The following is a 6,000-nucleotide window of genomic DNA, read 5'->3' on the forward strand; positions in this document are numbered from 1 at the left end:
GGTTCGGCCGAATAATTCTCGAATTATTCGGCCGAATTGATAACACTGATCCTGCCACGCAAGGTACAATTAAAGCAAGTCAAATAAAGCTTTTTAAAATTAATTATGATTATTTACATATGATCCCATTTTATAATTCAATTCTATTCAAAACTATACTTGCCAAACTTTATTTCATGTTTACCAAAAGAGAAAAACCTCACTTCAAGCATATCTTTTTTCGTTTGTTAGCTATGCAATCCTTCTCTACAGTCAGAAGGTTTGATCTCGGGCCAGATATGTGTGGTGTTGATTGTTGAAGGTAGTTGGCGTGATGGATTGAGTTATACATACTATTTTGTTGGAGCCTATTTTTAAAAGATAAACATAGAGATATATTTTATATAATGTATAAATTAAAACACATCCGAGATAAAAACAAACTACTCTTGAAAATAATATACTTGTAAGTATATTTATAAATTGGGGAAGAGTTCTCTATCCGGGAGCATGGTTCCTACAACAACGTGAAAGCCAATGGGAGCACACTTGAAAGCATCAATAGCATGGGCATTTCCACCTTTGATGAGAGACGTGGTTATCATTTGGCCCCCTCTGCGTCTTGACGCACTCCATACATTCATCTCAGACAGAGTCATTTTTCTCTTATAAATTATTTTGAAAACCTCCTCCCTCAAAACTTAAATATATGTTTGAAATAAGACAAAGGGTAATAAAAAAAATGTCGCATGTTCTAAATACACTTATATAAACAATCTTTGTAGGAAAAAAGAAAAAGACAAAATTTCCCTTGACCAAGTAGTAGGGTTCACCGCGTGATCTAAGGATCCAAAAAATCATGTTCCCCCTCCTCACACTTTGATTGCCTCCCATTCACTATGGGTGTGGGAAAAATCGGGAAAAAAAATTCATATTTATGTTACATTATTGTAGAGTGTTATGGTGAACATAAAAACTAGTTAAGTTCAATTACAACAAGATCTCATTTCATCATTTCATCATTTCATTATTTCATTCAAAGTCTAAGAGATATGGTTCGGGTTGAAATCGAAGGAGAGGTTACCATGACGAAACTTCAAGGGGGAAGCAACTGCACTGATATTATAATGAAAAAAAATCAACTAATGAAGAACTCTTAGGGCTACATATATATATATATATATATATATATCTCCGTTGTCAGCTCTTCTTATTGTCACCACTATATGAAACCAAACAAGCACTTGACCCAGTTGATGTGATTCTTTCTACATGGATGAAATCAACTGTATTAATTTCTCAAAGAAAGTTGCTCTCCAAACTGTGAACCAGTTGGAGAACAATCAATTATGTGGTTGGCAAAGTTATAGTTCACCATCACATCAAGTTAAAAATAAAGGAGATATCAGATATATCAAATTTTAAGTCTATATAAAATTAAGTGAGAAAACAAATCTTTGAAAACCCATAACTACCAAGAGGTTGAATATCATTTTTTTCTCCTATTGGAAGGTTGAACATCAAGATAGAGACTAGAGAAGAAGCCATGTAACTACATTGGATGATATAGTTGAATTTTTCTTTAGTTTTGACAAGTATCCAGTCCTGAATATGTCCTATTATTTTCAATTAAACAATGATATACATTCTAATCTCATTTAAGCATGAAGTGGTCATTTCCACAAAATAAAAAGAAATATTGTTTCTAGAGGAACTTGATCACAAAACCCTCTCTATATGTTACATATTTGAGCCTTTAGCAACTACATCATATACAATTCTACTCTATTAAAACAAACTTTGGAAAAAGGTTCCCATTAACCGTGGAATTCTCTTTCAAACTATCGTCCTCTCTAACATTCTTTGAATAAATTTCTCATTATATTTTATGTGGAAATAATTCTCTAAACATGGGAGAGTAAGGTATGTCTATTTACATTCAATTTATTTATTCACTTGTGAGGAGACAGAAATATAATGTGAGTAAACGTTCCCTACACTTCATGTTCAGATAGTACTTTCCTTAATTTATAAAAGGGGAAAAAGATTCCTACAACACCACCATGAAATTTCTTCTCACACGCTGTATCTAGACACACACACACATAATATTTCTCTTGTATTACAATGACATTTTTCTTGATTGGGGTAAATTTGACTACTTGAGTTCAACCTTTCCAATCTATAGGATGAGACCTCTGAGCTTTTTGGGAAGATTGAAAAGTGACCACGAAAAGAATAAGTGGAAGGAAAAAAAACTCATTTCAGTCCCTATTGAAAAAGGTGGAAATGCTTGTTTCGAATAGGTTTTTGCATCATGCTATGTTTTTCCTCCTTTCGCTTTTTGCCAAAAGAGCGAGTTTGATTCGAGAATAATTAGCAAGTGAAGGACCGATCCTTTTGAGGTATTACTATTGCAAGAGTGGTAGTTGGCAGTTATTATAGGCTAAGCGATCTACCGAAGTTGTGGGATGTAAAAATGCATCGACAGGGGAGTATTAGTCTTAGAGGGAAGCACCAGCGCAAGTAGGTGTGGACGAAGCGGAAGCTAGAATATTGGCTTGAGTAACACAAACATTTGTGAAAATCCAATGCCCCGAAAACCTAGGGGTTCCTCTACAAGGTTCGCCTATGAAAGAGTTCTTCTTTCTCAATGCTCGGAAATCCATCCAATGCATTCTTTCTGATATAGTACAGTACACTAAAAACCAATCCAATCTTGATGACGACTGCTTTTGATTTATACTCAATCCTGTTTCACTTTTTGTCAAGGTGGGAATGTGTTGCGGTGGTGAAAATCCATCTTTTTTCCTTTCTTGTGACAAATGAATAGTTAAGGCTCCAAAGGAGTAGGGAAGGATTAATTATATTTTTCAAGACAAAAATAAAAATATAAAAAAAAATGTAAAAAAACCCCTAGCCAGTAAAATCATTGGGTAAATATAAGACCCAAAACTTGATATGTGGTTAATCCAAGATGAGGAACTTATCATCCCCCAACCCCCCAATCCAAAAAAAAAAAAATTCCCGATGAGTGACGACCTTGTAAAGTGCCCAGGCGAATACAACCTCGACTAACTTAACTTCCAAGGATGTATCATGTCCATGTATATGGAAATAATCTAATTTATCAGAAAAAAAAAAAAAAAAGAGAGAGAGAGAGATAATCTTAAAAAAGAGGAAGTCGATCTTACCTATATATTACGAAAGGCCGGCCAAAATGGTCACATCACTACTTAATCCATCCAAATATATATATATATATATATATGTCGGGAAACTATATCCATCTAATGTTGATGATTGGTCTTTTGAAAAAAAAAACCGACAAAGTGGCCAAGTGGGTAGGGTCTATTTGTATGGTCGATGGAGGGCGACTATCTTCATTAAATTACTACTAATAATGACGAGAAGAGAAAACCAATGTCTAATCATGTTGGTTTTAAGGATGGCACCTATATGTACTAATAATGTGTAATAAAATGGTATCGTATATAAGAGGAAGTGAGATCATTTTATTTGAGGAGATATATACAAATGTTTTAATTTACCATGTCTTGGCCAATCAAGAGCCATTTTCGAAAAAGAATCTCCTTACCATGGAGATATGACCCCTTGAATAGGGTGGGAGGATGTATTTTTTGATCATGTAGTCAAGTGCATTAGGGATGGGAGTCTGGGATTTAGTTCATGGTGTCGCTGATGGTACCATCATCATTGTAGATATTGGTAGGGGTGTCAATCGGTCGAGCTTAGCCAGGCATAATAGGCTTATGTCCTCGGACCATGACCTACCTATTTAAGGAATGAGTTGGTCTCGAGCGGTGTCGTGTCAGGCTCAATCGGTTTTGGACTTTAATTGGGTTTTAAACGGGATAATGTACCAATAAAGTTTTAAACAGTCTTTACTTTTCTTATAATTTAAGATACTTTAATTTATTTGGTTAAATCATCAATAATTTTGAAAATATATTACACGTAAGAATAGTCAATAATTAATTTTAAAAAATCAATATATACCCTATTCTATCCCAAAAAAAAAATCAGAATACATATATAAACAGTCGGGCTAAACGTGTCGATCCAAGTTAGGCTTGTAAACGAGCCGAGCCGATCGGGAGGTAGATCGGCTTACCCCCTTGCATTGTGTACTACCTATTCATAAACGGACTGGTCCAAGTCGGGCCATAAAAGTGTCCGACTCGATCGGGCCTACCGGTGCGGGCTTGGAATTGACACCCCTAGATACTAGTACTGATATGTATCAACCATATTTTCATGATTCCAGATCAAAACTATTTTTCATAATAAATAAATAAATAAACTAGATTTGTAATGTATTAGCCAACCATATCAGTGAGATATCAAATAACGATCACAACTAATATTAATATAAATCAGTCATTATGACTGATCCGATACCAAATCCTAAAACTTTGGTGATGACACAGAAATCTATCATAAGCATAATTTGAGGAATCGGATTAAATTGGTAACAACCTTGATCAATCCCATCTCTTAGCTGATATTCTATGGATGAATCAATACAAATAAAAGGTAAATTTAAAAAAGTAAATAAATAAATTAAAAAAAAAAAAAAAACCCGGGTGTGTTTCTGTTTGATCAATTGACGGATCGTGACTCCGATTCCATCTTCCCAAACCTTGATCACAAGATACATCACCGTGGGGAAGGGAAACTTGATACATATTAAGGCACTATACAGCACACATGTGGGGAAAGCATCGAAGCTTCTAAGAGCCATTGGCCTTGCACCGTGGCCCAATGTTCTTTGTTACTGCATTATTATGGTGTTAGCGTTTTGGTCTCTCTCCTCATCAAAGTGACATCCTTTTTCAGCACTAACTAAGGACCACAGGAACAGGAATTGGCACTGTCGTTGTGAATCTGTGACCATCCCACTTCACTAGTTGACTTGATACTTAGTAGTTGGGTATTATTATTATTTTTGAATGTATCAAGGTCTAGTCAGGGACTCAGGGTTAAGAATGAAACTTAGGCTGGACCATCTAGATTATGTTGAAATGTTGAATGACTAATGAAAATCGAACCTCTTTCTCGAGACCCAAATCCTTCTAATTATATTCTACCGTTTGAACTTAAAATACCCAATATACACGGGGCAGTTGAGTCTTGTTATGCCCATCTGTGTTTGGATAGAACGGGCAGAGTTTTCCTTTCTGATGTATATATTATTCCTATCCATATTATATTAATATTTTTATATTATACTGGTTTGGGTTAGGAATGGGCTTTTTCTTTACTCGAGCCCGACATTTATAAGTGTGCAATAGGTGGGCCCACCTTACTAATAAGGTCTTTTTATTATTAAATAATAATAATAATAATAATAATTTATTACACACCGAAGACCCCGTCTTAAAAAAATTTAGTGTGCATGGCTTCTGGAGGTTCCTTCTTTTTTCCCAAGAAAGCTTCCGGAAGCTGTTTGATGGACAAAAGTACAGCGGGGTATATATATATATATATATATATATACATATATAAAAGAGAAAAAAAGTACAGCGGTGACTAAAGGGGAGTATGATCCTATAAAAGGTTTCTATAAATTTCCAGAGTGAAGGGATATGTTGATGTTGTGTATTCTAGTGTGGAGTCAATGAGTGCGTATGCATAAGTATGGGATCATTTCATTACTTTCTACCCTATTTGAAAGGGCGTATAGGATATTGTTTGGCAACATTCTTTTTCTCAATTCTAAAAATTAAAGTTATTTGTTTGCATGAGGTGACAAAGTGATCAATAACATGCATTATATGCCAGGGTGCAACATAATATTTTGTTTATGTGAATCATATAAATGTTTAGCTGCTCTTTGAGTTATATTCCAAGGTCAATCAACATACTTACTGATTACCTTGGAGAGGAAGACCATGTCATTAGAGTGTGTGATATCTTGACCAATCTCCATTCCATGGATTGTTCAGTTATGTAATTCTGACTCCATGAGCATTCTAATCAATAGATTTTGTATTATCA

The sequence above is a fragment of the Macadamia integrifolia genome, chromosome 4, assembly GCF_013358625.1.
Source record: "Macadamia integrifolia cultivar HAES 741 chromosome 4, SCU_Mint_v3, whole genome shotgun sequence".
Taxonomy (NCBI): Eukaryota; Viridiplantae; Streptophyta; class Magnoliopsida; order Proteales; family Proteaceae; genus Macadamia; species Macadamia integrifolia.